This window comes from Plectropomus leopardus, chromosome 2 (genome assembly GCF_026936395.1).
Source record: "Plectropomus leopardus strain MGB_pleo_1.0 chromosome 2, ASM2693639v1, whole genome shotgun sequence".
Lineage (NCBI taxonomy): Eukaryota > Metazoa > Chordata > Actinopteri > Perciformes > Serranidae > Plectropomus > Plectropomus leopardus.
Window position 1 is genome coordinate 19,847,107 of NC_142177.1, and position 17,943 is coordinate 19,865,049.

Below are 17,943 nucleotides of genomic sequence, written 5' to 3' on the forward strand. Positions count from 1 at the left end.
ATTTTTTATATTTATTTATTTACTCAGTTCACAGAATTTACTTAATTCCACAAAGCTGGGCCCACATTTTCCCAAGTGTATTGAGGGAGAAATCATTTCCAGTAAAAATGACTTTTTTTCTGTCTTTTAAAGCATTTACATACGTAAGTAAGGAGTCTCTGGAGGCCAGTATAGAAAAGAATAGGCTCTCTTGTAAGCACAGTGAATAACACTATTTACTGATATAACATCAAATAGAGCCATCAATACAGAGTGCAACTGAAGGATGTGTGTTAATCATCAGCAGTCGATAGTTTGGTTGTTAAGGACAAACAGTTCCCAGCAGCTGATCTGACAAACGTCCCTACAGGAAAACAGTCATGCTACACTCAGACTGCAGCATATTTTGGTGTGAAAGTGGAGGAGGTGATTGTAAATGTGTTAATGACATTCTAGGATTGTGACGACTGTGCGGCAATGGGTCTCTGTGGTAATGTGGTAATTGCTGCGGTTTGAGGTCATTTCGTGGGTTAATGGCTGGGGTGGGTTTTTGCTGCAGTGAGCCGGGACAGCGTGAGAATGATGACGTTGTAGGTGGTGGGGAGAGAGAGGCAAAGTGAAGCTACATCACTGTCCTGCGTCACCAGTGATGTGCAGGACATGACATCTGCCCATCTGCTGAGGCTTTTCAAGACCCCTAATCTCCAGTAACCTCAGCGGGGACATATAAATACAGTATACACACTAGCCTACATACTCAGTAATAGTTGTATACAACTCAACTTTAACTACAAGTTACATTTTTCTTTGAGGACAAAGAACATATAACATGCAGGGCTGTTGCACTGTAGGTTGAATGGATCACGTACAGGTAATTGGATTTCACTAACCTACAGAGAATAACATTAGAGTTTGAAAACTTTAAAAAGTAATTTATCAATCATATTGTTTTAGTGTGAGTTTAGAGATGTCTGTCTTCTCTTGAGTTTTTCAAATGTATTTTTTGGCGCTTTGAGCACCACAAGCTGATTGCTATCTAGCTCCATTATATTGGAGAGAAGGCAGACATCTCTATATGCAATATCTCCAACACTCTCCAACTGGCACCAAAACAATCTAGATTGATAAATAGCACTACAGGTAAGAGGAAAAATCATTTTTGATTCGGTTGTGAGCTGTCCCTTTAAACCAGTGAAACAGTTTCACCCTACTGGCTGATTTCATTCTGTTATTTTAGAAAAAAAAATTGGGACCGAATGATGAACCTGTTATGATGGATACATGTTTTGCAGTGAGTGTACTTTGTGAATCCTACAACAAAGAGTGGAGTAAGTGGTTCAGTGGATTTCGAGTAATGTAAAACCCACTCAAAATTGGATTGGAGATGTTAGCGTAATTGCTTGGCACCATGCCCAGCCTGTGAATATAAATAAGGGAATGAGGTTAGACGCCTTGGTCAACACATTGATAAGGCAAGTGTGACGTACATAAGATATAACCAGGGTAACGAACAGCATGGATGTGCGTATGAGAAACCCCCTCCAGTCCTCCCTAAATCCCCCTATCATTTGTTTCTGTCACTTTCTGGTGCCAAAGGAAACTAGACCCAGTGCGCCTTGGTGACAGAGGGGGTTTTATGGGAATCCCAAGGGGCCTGGGACCTGGGCCAGAGCAGGCCAGTGCCACAGGTGCCAATCATCTGCCCTTGTATCCACAAGCCAGGGGACACTGTCAAAGCCAACCGTACCAAAAGAAAAAAGGAGGTCTAAAAAGGTTGTTTCGTAACCAACAAAACACCCTTACATCAGACACTTTCTTACACAAAACCTCAATCTATCAGCTTCTAATATGAAGTGTATTCTTTCATCTAACCAGCTCTATAGGAATGTGTGTGAAGCCCTGTCCTGCGTACTGTAGTTTCAGCCTGTCTGACTCAATTTGTCCCATGGAATAATCCTAGGGTTGCATAACCCTGACCCCAGAGCCCACCATCACCACTACGAGCAGTAAATCCCAGAGATCAAGAAAGGGATCGGACAAAAGGAGGACAGAGCGAACAATGAAGAGGCGGGATGAAATGGAAGGGGCCGTGGCTGGAGAGCTGTCTGACTGGCAGGCAGCAAAGGGCATTTGGCCCTCTCCTCTGAGAACACAGACTGGGTGAGAACACTGTGGCAGCAGACGGAGGGCACTGCCAGAAAAAAAGAGTGGCTTACTCTGTGAAAACATATGTCAACACAAACTCCCAATGAACGCCATGTCCATTTGTCCTGTGCTGTCAGAGTTGAGGGTGGCAGGGCTTAAGCAAATGAGGCAAGTGAAGAGTTAACTATGCCAACAGGAGCTGTGCTGGTCAGAGATAATGAAGTGAGGCAGATGAGAAGTCAGGAGATTTTCAAAGCTAATCCTTATTTCTCACCTATTCTCTCTGATGGGGTGGTCTTCAGAAAGATGTTCTGCCAAAAAAGAGCTGGGAACTGGGACAGGCCTCCCTTGGCGAAAGGTTAAAAATCTGAGAAAGTTAGAAAAGGGAAAAAAAGGAAAAAATCAAGACCCAGAAATCTTCGCAGGTCTTGCAAGTTGGAGGGAGGGATGGTGGAAGTAACCTTCAGAGACAGTGCTAAAAACAGCCCAGCCCTTTAGCAGGAAAGAAAGAGAGGTAAATTACAGCCTGTGCCAAAGGATAAGAGGACAAATTTGCTCTTAACGAGAACAGCTTAAATATAGCTATGAAGAGAGGGGGAGTTGAGACATAGTCTTTAAGAGTCAGCAGTCACTTCTCTCTATACATCCCTTGGAACATTTTCCACCATTGCCACCAAGTAAGATACCTCATATCCTATGTCGGGGAACATACACATAGAGTGAGTCTGTACCCATGTTTCACATGGTGGAAACATGAACCATACTGTAAATTCTTGAAATGATCATTGTGGAATAAGATCCACTAGGTCCTGACATTACATAATGTCCTAGGGACTAAAATATTACATAATGCCCATTTATGGATAAATGCTTCTGGTCATTAAGGTTATAACCTGAGGTTGTAGTTGTGAAGTAAAACCTGAAGTTACAGATTTGTAGAACATGTCAAAAAAGAAAAGCTAGTGGGCCACCTTATATCAGTATTTTTTCACAGTATAAACATGCCTGTATACTCAGACAGAAATACTTTTCGAATGGTCAAACTACATCTAACCCGACATCGACCAGCTTGCTTGGAGAATGTACAAAATTATGTACAAATGTAACATATAAGTGGTCTGCATTAATGTAAAATGCCACTGAACTTGGGTGTCTTTGACCAACCTGTCCCTGCTTTTCTAGCTGCTTTCGTGCCACCAAATGTGGATGTTTGAGGCCAAAACATGATCTTTCCCTAACCATACCCAGGGGTTTTTGTGTCTAAACCTAACCACATCTCCACTGCAGCACTGTTGAGAAATGTTAAGTTTCATGATCCGCTACAAATATTATGTACAAATACAAATCAGAGGTTTGCAGAAACGTACAACGCCAACATTTGTTCCCGAAATTGGGTTGTTTGGACAACTTGACGTACAAACTACTTTTTTCAAGTCAGCCCAGGTGCCACAATAAAATGTTAGCGTTGTACATTTCTGCAAACCAAGTGTACCTTCATTTGTAAAGTTTCCATCTATCATTTCAACCTCTTTAAAGTGATGTAGTCACTTTAGAATACATATATATGAGCTGAATTTGTCACTGGGAGGTGGGATGGTGGATGGTGTGTCACAAAGGTGAGATGGCTGTCAAGCTGCAGGCCACTGTTCAAAACCAACAAACAACAAATAACAAATATTTTTGGCAGGACATCACTGCGTTTCCTGAAAGCTTACAGATACCCATGATATAATTACATAAAAATGGAACATATCTTTAGTTTGAAGAAACGTACAATGGCTACATTTATTCAGGCAATGAGGAAGTTTAAGTATACCCCAACCATAAGGCAGAGAGATCAGTTGAAGTTGGAGTAATTACGCATGCATAACTCCATCTCCTCTTTCCAATCCTTACGTCAGTGTCCCCTCCTCCTTCGTTCTAGCCATGCCACACCTTACTCCCCAGCGAGCAGGCTCTGACCCACAGAAGCCCACAGAGAGTTTCCTCAAGTCTCTCTCGCATATGACGAAGGTGAAAAGTGAGATGTCAGATATCCTGTCACTCGCCAAAGTCAGCTCACAGCTTCTTGCTTCAGAAGACACTAAAAACGGTGTGTGTGTTTGTGTGCGTGCATGAACAGCTCTATCAGCCATTTATCTTCTGTGGCGAGCCAGTATGTCAGCAGAGCTTAGCCGACCTGGAAACCCTGCAAGCATCACCACAAGGAGCAAGGCACAACCAAAGGGTCAGTGACACTGTTGACATGTGCTGCACAGAGATCTTCTGCTTACATAAGGTTCAGGGCAACTGATCTATGTCTGCACAGTAGAGCTGCACAGTTCCCAGCAAACACACTGAAGGACACCATCCATTTGTTACAGACTCGGCTTGAGAGAGAAGAATGAAGACAGAGCTCTCGCAGTGGATGAGTAATATTTATTCTTTCTACTGTGAGGGCTAAAGGGTTCTTTGAATGGGATAATTATGTGTAAGATATGTAAGGCTGTCTAATCCTAAAATGCTTAAAGATAATGATTATGAACTGGGATTATAAAATAGCTATAATAATAAACCTATTGTGCTTCAGTGGCAGGCACAGACAAGAGCTTTTTCACAGTCCACCACATTATGCAACTGTGATATACTAGGTTTAAATTCAGCCTGGGAACCCTGTCACATGTCATTTTCCTCCTCATTGTCTTCACTTTGAACTCTCTAACAAAGGTAGGTGGGTTCGGGGACCTGCTCCCAAAGGGAGTGTTTTTCCCCCATTACATAAAACTCATTTCTTGTAAACCAGCGTTTTGCTCAAAGGACATGACTATTATTATTGTGCTTCTGAGCGAGAAATTATAACCTAAGACAATTATAATCAAGCACAGAAAATTGCAATGCATGTCTGTATTATGTACAACAGTTTATACACTATAGCTCGACTATTAAATTTGTAGTTTCTTTACTCTGTTTGGGCATGCTATATGATGATGTTCAGACTTAATGTACTCATGCAGTAATTTGTGTAAATAACACATTCTAGTCTGATTACTACAGGTGCTTTAAATAAAATCATGGTTCCCTATAATGTTGGTATTTTTCATAATGAGGAGTTGAACTTTTTCACACTCATTAAGAGAAGGAGATGAGAGTCTTGTAATTTTAGCCAGAACGACACCATGTCCATGCACAACATGTACTGTGTTTCTGTTATGTTCACATAAGTTGTTATATCTCTATGTACTCTACAGACATTTGAGAATGCTCCAGACTCAATCCTATAAATATACTTTATCTAAGGCTGCACCCCCTGATTTAGCTGGACAGTAAATACTTGTTGCTTTCATGCTGCTCTCCACAGCAGGCAGTTGCTGACCCAGATCCTAGTGCCGGCAATTTTTTTTTTACCATTTTCCGATCCGCCGTTAGCATAGTTAGCTTGCATTAGCTCAGCGGGTGAACTTTGCGTGTCCACTACATATAATAAGAGTACGTCACCATCAACCTGAACATCTCGCCAAACCTTGTTCAAACTCTCAAACTCTATGAGGAAAAAAAACAAATAAATATTTGTATCGAACAACCAAATTCGATTCGACAGACATAATTCTGAGTCAGTTACTGCCCTATTTCTCTCTACCAGTGATTTTTTTTTTTTACAGATTTTTCACTTAATTGAACAAATTTTGGAGGTAAATTTATTCAAAGCCATGAATCTCAACATGTTGCATGTTGCCTCTACCTCTGACTAGCTTCAAATGTGTTCATATCAAACTACCAGTCCCAACTGGATACATGCAGCACACAGCACAAAGTCTTTTTAAACCAGCAGAGAAACAGTGGCACTGCAGGTGTTACATGATAGTGTGTGTCTCCGTGTCAAGGCTCCTCAGGGCCGCACTTATTCATTCTAACCCTTTCACCTTGTGTTCTGAGATGCAGGGATGTGGTAATCTTACACCAGGCAACCTCTGATGTGTGATGGCTCAATGAATTCAGCGGGCCACTTCACACCACAGTATACCTCGCATGATCAATATGCCCGTGTGCTACTACGTACGTGCGTCTGTCAGCGAGACAAAGACGGAATGAGCTCAGAGAGATAATGACACCGACCTGATGGGCTGCTTTTGAAGCTCCCAAGAGAAATGATAAGAATAGAGTAATATGATCTCATCTTACACTGACCTCAAGTATGTTCCAACACGTGCCACAGACGAGAGGACACTTTATGATGATGATGATCAACAATTGACAGCAGTGATGTCCCAGTTATCATTATGTGATAACTGGGACATCACAGCTGTCAATTGTCTTAGCAAAGGATATTAATTTTAAAAGACATGCATGAATATGTAGTCCATGTTCAAAATAGAGCAGGACTCTTACTAGCTAGTTGATGTTTTACAAACTTAAAACAGAAGCATAAAATCTAACAATGTTTCAGATATTAATGAAATATTTGAACCAGAATACTTAAAAGTAACCTCATGACTATTTAAGTCTATTGCCTGTTGGTGTGTATAATTGCATGTATTACTATCTACTGCTGCAATGCAGTCAAGTACTTTTTTGGAAAATTTTGGCAAAACTGAAAAACATTTGCAAGTGCTCTCCAGTTTCTTTCTTCATGAAGCCAAACACAACAGAGCCAACTCTCTCCTGTTTTCCCTGGCTCAAGAGACTGTCTGATCTGTGTAAACAGCGGGCCGGGCCGGTGAATACACGACATTAGGTCTACATAAACACAAACAGGGAGGGGGATGATTGGTAGGCTTGCAAAGAAGTGGCTGCTTCACCTAGTGTTTATAAAACCACACATCTGCTGAGCGGACAGTCCTAACACACCTAATGTCACCCGGCAAAGGCGATGCCAAATGCTGCCAGTGACTCCCTGCTGGCCACAGGTGTTTATCAGATGACACCCTTGTCTCTGTGAATCACTGAGACATCAGAGGTGGAGTATCATTGGGCTTTTGCTGGACAAGGTTCCCTATCATCAGGGGACTTATAGGAATCATCAACTGTTTATCTATGTTTCCTTCAAACGATATGCAGCACTGTGAGCGCTTGGAAAATTATTGTCATTTTGCTGGAGTCAGTGCTGAGTAAGACTGTCTCACAAAGATGTGAACATCCATACTGCTGACACCCTGTGTCCTCCTGATCTGAGTGACAGGAAACAAGAGGAACACACTGATCCAGGGGTCACGGCAACAGTAACCCCGACACATTGCAGCAACTCCTAATGCCAGCACTCTTTAAAGGTTCATTCCCATGCTATAAATAGAGACTTTCCAACGTCCTGGTCAATGGGAATTCTTACCCTCATATAGACAGCCTGGTACTGCAAGTCCCTCTCTTCTACTGTGGCATGCATCTCACTGGATCCCGTTACACTGCTGTCCATCAACAACTGTTAAGAGAAGAGAGGAGGGGAGGGGAGAGGACAGACAAGCCATTAAATGCTTTCCACCAAAGAACACCTTTACATGCTCACATTTCCAAGTCCATGACAGTTGAGCTGCTAGACCTGCTGGGTTTAGTCTTGGTGTCTTTCCAGCTTTGCAGAGGTGTTTCAGCTTTATGCTTTATGCAGGGTGTGGTTTGCATCTTAAATTCCTAAAAGGATATTTATAATTCTCGATCTGAATCCTTGTCTACAACCGACAAAATGAAAGCTGCAGCTATGCCAATAGAACTTGACTTTGCTTTCACTTCATTGTTTTTTGCTGACAGGAAACATTTGAGCTAATCTGTAACTGCAAGCCTGAATGCGCTGAACTTCCTGCAGTTTTCCACATTAATTACATAGCTTGGACATTTTGGGCATGTTTCCAAAGACACGGGTCAAATGCTAATACAATAGAAAGAACTACACTTTACTGATACTTAAAGTGAACCTTCAGGTGAAATGAAAGGGAAAGCAAAATGAAAAAGGAAACTTTGTAGAGATCATTTTGGCTTGATATACCAGAGGGGGAACATAGATACATACAGACAACAGATTTCTATTTTTACTATTGTTGCTGTCTGGGAGGACTGGAAAATATAACAGATAACAATGGTTGGAGGAACACCAGGATCTCACCCTCCCATCCCCTGTCCTCTTATCTAACACACATTATGAGAAGGAAGCAAGTATTTTAACAATGGATCAAATGTGCCCATTATTAAATTTCACAGCACTGAAGGCTCCAATTTTGCCAAGTGCTTTTGGTTTGTAAAATTAACCACATTGAGTGTTTTACCATTATGTCAGACAGGATGTGGGTCAGCACACTCTAAGATACGGCATGGTAAAACTGCCCGAATCAAATCAAGAAAAAGCAAAATATGACAAAGAAGGGTCAAAATCTTAACCTGATGCTGTCGTTTTATACACCGTGCAATGGCCCAAATTACTCAAACTTAACTAAATTAACAGCAACTTAAGCTAAGGCATGAAATGTTTTGGATGATTAAGTCGTTGAACAAGTCGTTCAACATCATTGAAATAAGAATATTGGCAATGAAATGAACCAGCCATTTTGTTCTTAAGGTCAAACCGCAGAAGCAAAACAAGTCCTTCTGATATAACTTGTCTGACACTTTAGATTACATAAAACGGATGATTTAAATCAGTGAAAAACATCTCCATAGATTTTGACTATTTAAATATTCTACAACAAGAGATGGGAATGGCTCCTTAAATGAGTCAGAAATAACAGAGAAAAATGGAGAAGAGCTTTTGAGTGCAGAAATGTGAGTAAGATTGTGAGCTGTTTGGGAAAGGTGGGGCTGGAACAGGTAGAGAGGCCTTATTCTTTCCTGGCATCAGGGGATCAGACTGGCCTTTTTGTGTTTGGCACCAGGCCTGTAACCCACAGAGACACCACAGTCTGCACTCAATGACAGCACATTTGAACGCAACAATATCTGTCTTTGGTTCGTTTTCTGTGCATGTCTCTCACTTTCTCCGACTTCGGTTCACGAGTTATTCTCTGGGGCGTCACTCATCCTGTTTCCTACCCGAGTTTAATGGCCAAAGACTTTAGGCCGGCACACCAAAGGCTACAGAAGTGCAATCTGAGGTCTGAAAAGAGGAAGTACACTTGGGAGGGGGGCTGGGTAAATAGAGGAAGTGGGCCTGTTTTGAGTATCTGTACAGAGAAACAAAAGCGCTCATCCTGTTCTGTGTCTGCAGCGCTGACGTACAAACTCATTATAACTGCTGACTCTACACCATCTGAGTGTTATTGTGTATTAATCACAACACTGGACAAACAGAGGAGAAACACGTCAGGCCTTTTGCACCATGTACTGACCCACTAATTAACAATCAGTGAGGTGTCCTAGTTGCAGGCTGGCTCATTGGCACTGCTTAGTGGGACACTTCCATGGAACTGAGCAAGAGCGTCATTAATATAATTAGCTACACTTGTGCTTTACCTGCAGTGACATGCCATAATGTCTGCTGTGAGAAAATCAGGCACTCACTAATTCACTGCTCCCTGTACAATAAACACTCAGTTTACTCTAGTTAGAAGTACATTTGGATTGCAGACATGTACCAGTCATTATCATTTTGTATCATCACTGAAAGGTGAAGTGTTACACATAAAATGCAGAGTATTGCATTGTGGGGTTGGTAGTGGGAAGTTTGGTGGGAAGTTCACACCCATAAATTAAGAAATCGATGTCCAACATTATTCTTCATCATTAATTATCAGGGTTCCTGGAGCTTAAGGCAAGGTAGATTTCAGACTAAGGGAGAGACCAGATATTTTAAGACTATTTTAAATTTTTTTTTAATGTCACTCAGAATTAAGTTTAAGACCAATTTTCTAATAACCAAAAATGAAGAAGGCCAATTTCATTTTGCCCAAATGTTAACTGTAACTTGAAACACGTTTTTTTTTTTTTTTTGTGCTGTGAAAAGTTTGATTTTTAGATCACCTACGCCAAATGTTGGAAAAACAACGCTTTTTAGAGTGGCGCACATGGAAGACAATGAACATATTTTATGATCTTAAAAGATATCTATTTGGTTTGCCTGCAGAGGTGGGAAATTTCTGGCCTGTTTTCTGGACAATTTTGTGTTTCTCAATCTGCATGTGCGATTCCACCTTTTGGATTCCCATACTAATTAAGGCCATATTTTTTACATTAATAAATTAAATGCCTTTTTAGACCTTTTAAGGATCTGCCTGAACACTAAATTACTTTTAGTTATTTTCAGACAAGGACATTTAAACTTAGTGATAGTTTTGTGACTCCAACTCGCTCTCATCTAATGTCAGTCACTCAAAGTCAAGCATTACTGAAATGTTTGACAGCATGTGACAGGTTAACAGATTTGCTAGCAAGATGTCAAAAATATCATGTGTCTGGAATAGTTGCAAAAATTGCAAAGATGACCCCTAAAACTCGAGTGCCAGATATACCAAAGGAAACTGGTAAATCAAAAACCCACAACCAGCTTGGCAAATCACCTGAAACTGTAAAGAACAGCCCAGCTGTCATGCAAGGTATTATTTTTTCTAGCTTTTAAGGCCAATGTTTGACTTGCATGCTAACAAAGTGGCTAACTGTCACGTTATTTTGGGTGCACTGACATTAACTGGTGTCTACATGATGTATTTATATTTTTCACTTTAGCTACTTTGTGTTTAATGTTAAAACTTTAAATCAGAGAGGAAGGCAAAGAAATTATTTCATTGTCCAGGGAAACTTGGTTTTTTTTTTAAGTGTAAATGAAAATAGACGCTTTGACTTGACTTCAACTGGACAAAATTTGAGCTTTATAAGAAAATAGATTAGAAACCTGCATCTCTCTCTCTCTCTCTCTCTCACACACACACACACACACACACACACACACACACACACACACACACACACACACACACACACACACACAAACTTGCAGAAACTCTCTTAAATCTCTGCCTGGCCACAAAGAATAAAAACGATAAGACACTTGTGAGTAGTATCTGAATCATAAATCCCACCACTGTATCATTAAACTCACAAAGGATTTGTAAGACAACTTAACCACAAAATCCAGGTGATGCAATTACCTGAGACCAGATCACATGACTTAAAACCTCAGTGGCCAAAGCAACAGTCAAATAATTACAGGTCACAGTAAAACAAAATATCCTTTTCTTCATGTTTGGCTCTGTTGTTAGAGAACATCATGGTTTGGGATAAGTGCCAGACTTTCACAACCACTGCCATGTACAGTCTGTTATATAACATCACAGATACATGTGAGAAGTTACTCTTTGACTCACAGCAAAAATGTTTCTGTTCTAGTTCAACTTTTTCTGTATCTCCTTTCCGTTGAATGTCTGCATGTTAGCAAACTAACTCTGAATGTGACATGCTAGTCAACGATTTATCTTCATGAGACAAAAATTAGAGTTTAATTTTTTTTGTACGTGATACATCAACATGTTACCTGATACATAATTGGGTTGTTTTTCAGGGAAAAAAAAAAACAAAAAACGTAGAGAGAGACACAAAATCCTTTTCATAAGGTTCCATAATTATTATCTTCTGATAAAAACAATCCTGTACCTAGTATTTAACATGAAAGAGCACATGTACACAAATCCTGCAAATCAAAAATCAAGTTTAAACACTCCCACTCCACCACTATCTGCTTCACAAACCCACCGACACACATGCAAAATAAACATGTCACATGTTCAGAGTGCACCGGGTTCAAACTTCCACGGGACAGGTGTGTATAAATAAACTAAGGAGTGGTATCTTAACTGGTCACAGGCAAAGTAACAGGTCTGGGAAGAGGTTTAAATAGTAAAAGAAAAGTGAAGGTGACGGAGCAGAAATAGATAAAAATGTTCTGTTGTACAAAGGTCAAAATACACAAACACATGTGGTAGATAGAGAGAGGGCAGTCAGAGAATGAGGAGGTCCTGCAAGAGCATGGAAACTAGCACTAATGTTTAGTCTGGGATTTAAGATGTGTTGCAAAAGGCAGACAAACAACCTTGTCTCTTAGCGAAGTTTGCAAGATTTCCAAAACAACTTATAAAAGAAGTCATGGCGTGAAATCAAAGACAAAGACAGTAAAGCGGAGACAGGGGTACTAGGAGGAGTGTCAGGTTACTGGAGATGAGGAATGCTTCGTATGAAATATGTATGAATTTCAGGGACATGATGGCAAGCAGTATAACACAGTTTGGTCTTAGTAATTTTGCAGACATTTAGGAATATGTTTACCTTCACTTGAGCTCTGTATACTAATACACACACACTCACTGGGAAAGGACCACGACTATTTGCATATAAATTGATTTTGAACAAAACAGAACCAGAAACTGTCCAAACAATCAACAAAAGTTAAGTACACTTCAAAACACGTTGCTACTCATCTAATAGGTTTCTGCAGGAGTAGTGTGGAGGTGAATTCCCACCAACCTTTGCAGACTGTTTACACAATGACGTCACACTGAGGTGACATGTCAGTCATGTGATGCCTTGATGGGATGGAAATGGATGAGAGATAGGATCAGGTTACCTTTAAACCAACGACAAGACAATGGCACGGCAAAGCAAGGGGCTGCGTTGGTGTGGGTGGATCACTACAGAGTAGTAGATGAAATATAACCCAGTCCGTCCACTCTGATGGCTTATTTTACACTAAGACAGAGCAAAGGGGTTTCCATATCTTTGAGGCTGGATTTTACTGCTCTGGAAAGTTATCTGGCGAAATACATCATCACAAGGTAAATTAGCAATACGCCACATGACATAGGCTTTAAGTTTATCTTTTGTGTGCAAGTGCAATAATTGATTTGCCAAAGCGATTTGCTCAACTAAAACTGTCCTTGGTATTTGCTATGCTTTATATACTGCTTCGCTTTATTTCCTGGAGCAGCCAGCAGTAGAGCCATGAGCCCCTTAATGACACCAAAACGCAGCAGAGACTCGCAGTTTAATACATGACTATTTTGGCACAAACATTTACCCACCAGTGTGGTCGAGTGTTACTTCCCAAATGAAAAATCTACACATTTGGCTCTTGGTGAGTGTTAATTTTGGACCCTGTGTTTTAGTAAGTAATAGTAAATATTTTGGTTCTAAATAAAATGTGGTTTTCATTGGTAATATTTAGGATAATCATGATTGCTGACATCAGAATGGGGAACTAGCAACAGTCACCAGCCAAATGGCAAAATATGCAAGTGATTGCCAGATTTGCGTCACATGACAGGAAAAAAACAAACGAGCAAACTCTGTCCCCCCTTCCAAGTGGCTGGGCCCCAGAAAGCTTTCGCTGTTTTGGCTTTGGCAGCAAGGTGATTAATGTCTGAAAATTGCTGAGATAAAGCATTAAAACTGATACCATCGTAATATCTATGTCTTGTGTAAAGCAATTTGAATGTTCTTGTTGTTGCTGAAAGGTGCTGTACAAATAAACTTGTCAAAAAACATTACACTGTATGTAGTGGGCAACTGGTTTCATTTAAATGGCTATTTCATGTTAATTTGTACAGGGACAAGTATATAACATACAGCAGTGTGTATATATATAAATTCAGCATGAACAGCCAGAAAATAACCCCTGAGATTAGCCTAACTCTGAATATTATATTTTTGTGCTTTTATTACCACTCCACTAATGACCAAATCTCGAGTACAGAGATGTTATGTTATTGCAAATACATGTATTAAATTATACAATATGGACATGAACATCCTGAAATTATTACACGACTACAGACAGTACAGACTGGAGGCGTACTTGTAATTAAAGATGACTGAAGCCTCTAGTTTAAGGTTTTATTGGACAATATCGCCCCCTGGTGCAAATTCATGTGAACTGTTATCCTTTCGACTGTAACCACTTGTGTAGCTGACATCCATCCATCCCCATGTTAGGTATGCATGCTGCCAACTTTTTAACACAGCACACAAGAAACAGTGACCTATAAACCCAAATATTTGACAGAGGAGGCAAGTAACAATACAAACTAAAGTACTGAATACATGCATGGGGTACTTTTGCATTGCTTGAGCATTTCCTGTGTTATGCTTCTCCTAAACTACGTTTTAGACAAAAATGCTGCACATTTTAACCTATTTCTATAGTTTTGTTTGCCTTAGTTACTTCACAGATACAATGTTTTAATGCAAACCCCGTACATTGTGAAAAATAAAATCACCTAAGGGGCTGTACTTTACTTATCACTGTAGGTGGATAGTTGGAGAGCAACTACGTTTTTTTTTTGTTTTTGTTTGTTTGTTTCTTTAAATTTCATTACCTTCCCCTGAGCTACATAAAAATTTAAGGCGAGGGGGCTTTCTATAAGTTAAACAAAACAAACTCCCTCCACCAGTTCTTAAAAAATGATTTGAAATGCCTCGCCCGTTTTGCACCCCCTCCCCTCTCACTGATGACCAGTCCCTTCCTATAACATGAAAACAACTTTGTGAAAATTTTGCTTCTTATAATACCTCGTTGATTTAACGTTTCACTGCAATTTATTGCGCACCATGACAAGTAGCTTGCTATCAGTTTTATTTTCACTTATTGAGACAGGTTTTGCTGGTGTAACGCATTGTTAATAGGTTTGCTGATTAGCAATAGTTCATGCTTACCTTGTATAAAAACGGCATTTCTGTTGTAAAAAAAGTATCCCCACGGACTGCCGAAACCCGGGATCGAACCAGGGACCTTTAGATCTTCAGTCTAACGCTCTCCCAACTGAGCTATTTCGGCTCACACCCTTGTCCTCCGGTCCTTCGGATTAATAAAGAAACATGTGTAAAATTTAAAGTATTCCTAAACATTATAAACACCTAACGTTAGCTCGTACCTTAGCTCGTAGTTAGCACCTAGCTAGCTAATAAACTAGCCAGCTAATGAGCCAGCCCGCTAATGAGCTAGCTAAACAGCTGTGCCAACAATCCTCCTGAGCTGAGTATTGAATCCTCAAAAAGTTTCTAATCCAACAGGACGCTGTCTGTCCCAGAAAATACAATACCTAAACTAAAAACAAAGCTATACCGGCTACTTACTCGACGTTGAGCAGCAACGCGTATGGAGAACAGTGAAGTACAAACTCAGTGCAATTAGCCGCGTTCAACTGGAGTTGTTGTAAGCTAACGTTTGGACACAAGATGGCGCCGTCGGGGATAATAAAAGGTTGGCAGGCATATTATTCACTGTGGCCCCGAGAAAATAAACCTGGATTAACGATGAATCCCATAAGGCTTGTTAAATTCGTAATGAGCATTTACTTATCGTTTTCTCTGAGTGTCGATTTTCTGTTTCCTTCTTGCGATGCACTTTGAATCTAGGCCTACTCAACCATGGACTGATCTCAACCAGTACTAAGTGAGGAGATCTTATACTATAAACTAATGATATAAAAAGGTGGAATATTGGGGGGGTTTAAAGCGTTCATATGACCTCAATACCACGGAAGCACACAAACTCAATGACACAGTGGATGGTAGAAAAGAAGAGCGTGACACAAGGATTTCCCCCCAATTAAAGCTAAAAAAAACTGCTATCGGGGGAAAATACTTGAACAGAAAAGAACTTGAACACTTGCTTAAATTCACCAAATTCACATAAAGAAACTTAAACAAAGTACCACAAAAGCACATGGCCAAACTGCAAAAAATAAGAAACCAAACAAATGACTAAATCAAACCAAAAACCAGGCATGACAAAACAGTAGTGGCAAGTGTGTCTATGAAACAAACAAAAGCAGCATGTTAGTGGGCCTAAATGCTAACTTATATATATATATATATATAAGCAGGCAGTAGCTCAACTCATTGAGGCCCTCTCTCTGCAGCAGGAACCTAAAAACATAAAAACAACAACAACAACAAAAATCAGGAATGGGTAGCACAGTGGCAACAGCATTTGACTCTGGGATTAAAAACAAAACAAAACAAAACAAAAACTCAACACCTACCAGTCTGCAGGCCTAAACAGAATGAAAGACAGACAGGTGAAGTGACACAGCCAACATTTAGTCCCTGCACTGATTGGAAATCAGGAAGTAGGAGGATCTACACTTCCTCTCTACCAACAGTGGCTCAGAGAGATATGAACCACTGGCTACACACACACACACACACACACACACATATATATATATATATATATATATACACACACAGTCCTTTATTTGAATGAGATTTGCATTTGAATACGCTTTGTTGTGTAGGCTGAGTCATGCTGAAGTTGTATAACATCGTGACATTGTTTTTTGGCCAGTGGTGGAAGAAGAAGAGATATTTATTTCTTTAATTATTTTTAACTTACATAAAAGTACAAATACCATAGTCTAAAAATGCAGTGTTTCATGTAAAACTCCTTGATTCAAAAGGCTACAAAATATAGGTCTACTTAAAGCAGGCACGTGCACAGATAAACCTACGCTCCCAGGTGGTGCTCATGCACCTGCCCCTTTGCTCTTTGATTAGATAATTGCCCTTTTTGTTGGACATTTCCTTTCAGTTTTTTTCAGTTGCACATTTTAGTTTTTTAATTTAGCCCATGACATCAATTCTCGATGCAAGTTGCGTGTACAACAACTGCATTTGAGTTATGAGTTAGAGATATGGAAGAAGTGCATTATCATGGATTTATTGATCTTAAATGCAATGTATTTTAGATTATCAAGCGGCGTATGCTTGACGGTATATACATGTTTTTTTGTTTTGCAGGGCTGTGATCAGTGTGCAATTCCAGCCACTCCTGAAGTCTGCATTTTACCATGTTTATAGTGCTCCTAGAATACATCAGGGATTGGATGTTGAGATTAAATATCTAAGCATCAGATAACACTGAAATCTATTAAATATTGTCCATATCAGAAGGCCTATGCAAGCACTGGGACCAGCACGTATAGTAAGTCTTGTCAATGCCCCACCAGTCTATTGTTCTTTATTCCTATCCATCATTTGAGCTCAGGCAATGGCCAAAACATTTTTCAGAGTCACTGGTGATTGAATGTTTTGCCATAAATCACAAAAGAGAAAGGGCAGGCAATAAATACTTACTTGTTGGCTATTCTGTGTGTGTTTTTGGATGACACCCAAACATGAAGACATTCCCATAGTACAATAGCGCAGGTGCACTGTTGTAAGACTCTACTGGGCCAACGGTAGATGAAAACGGCAATGCTGGCTAATCTTACCATCCTGCATTTTGTTTTTCTCCTTTTCGGGGCTCTGCAGTGATGCAGTGCTGTCCCTTTATTAGTCATATGATGTCCCGATGCCAGTTTATGTGCCTCCCCTCTCTTCTCTCGTTCCCCACTAATCTCCCCTCAATACTGCCTCTCATTCTCTCTCTCTCTCTGCTTCTCTCTGTCTCTCTGGCTCACGTTTTTGTTCCTCCGTCGTCCCCCAAGGTGACTTTCCTTCCTTCACAGACACTGCAGCTGTTCCTCGCTTTGTTCTGGAAGGCCTGACTGTGGATAAGAGATGAGAGAGATGCAGACCACGCGGAATAAAGAGAAGGAGAACCAAGGGAGGAAATGAGGGTGTGAAAGAGGAGCGGACTGATGAGATTATCAAGCAGAATAGAGGAATCTGTGTTGTTGACTCACTGCATAAATCAGCGAGGCAACAAACACACACATACCACATGAGCAGACAGATTTGTTCTGGTAAAATAAAAAATGAAGTGTCAACATCAAGAGATTGAGCTGCCTCAACAGATGCTTACCTGACTAACAAGTTTCATCTTCATTAGTACTGGTGATTAGCACAGTTGTCACATCACAGCGAGGGTTCACCACAGTCAGCACTAAATACTGAGAGTATCTGGGACAGAGTTTCTAAATTTAGGGATCAGAGAGA

General features: G+C 40.3%; 1 long non-coding RNA gene and 1 other non-coding gene across 2 annotated transcripts; one reads left to right on the plus strand and one right to left on the minus strand.

Moving 5' to 3' along the window:
• Positions 1-11,865: 11,865 nt before the first annotated feature.
• On the plus strand, positions 11,866-17,782 carry LOC148190195 (uncharacterized). Its single transcript, XR_015778706.1, has 2 exons — positions 11,866-12,839; positions 17,514-17,782. It is a non-coding gene; the product is annotated as an uncharacterized LOC148190195 (long non-coding RNA).
• trnaf-gaa (transfer RNA phenylalanine (anticodon GAA)) lies at positions 14,764-14,836 on the minus strand. Its single transcript has one exon. It is a non-coding gene; the product is annotated as a tRNA-Phe (tRNA).
• Positions 17,783-17,943: the final 161 nt, after the last annotated feature.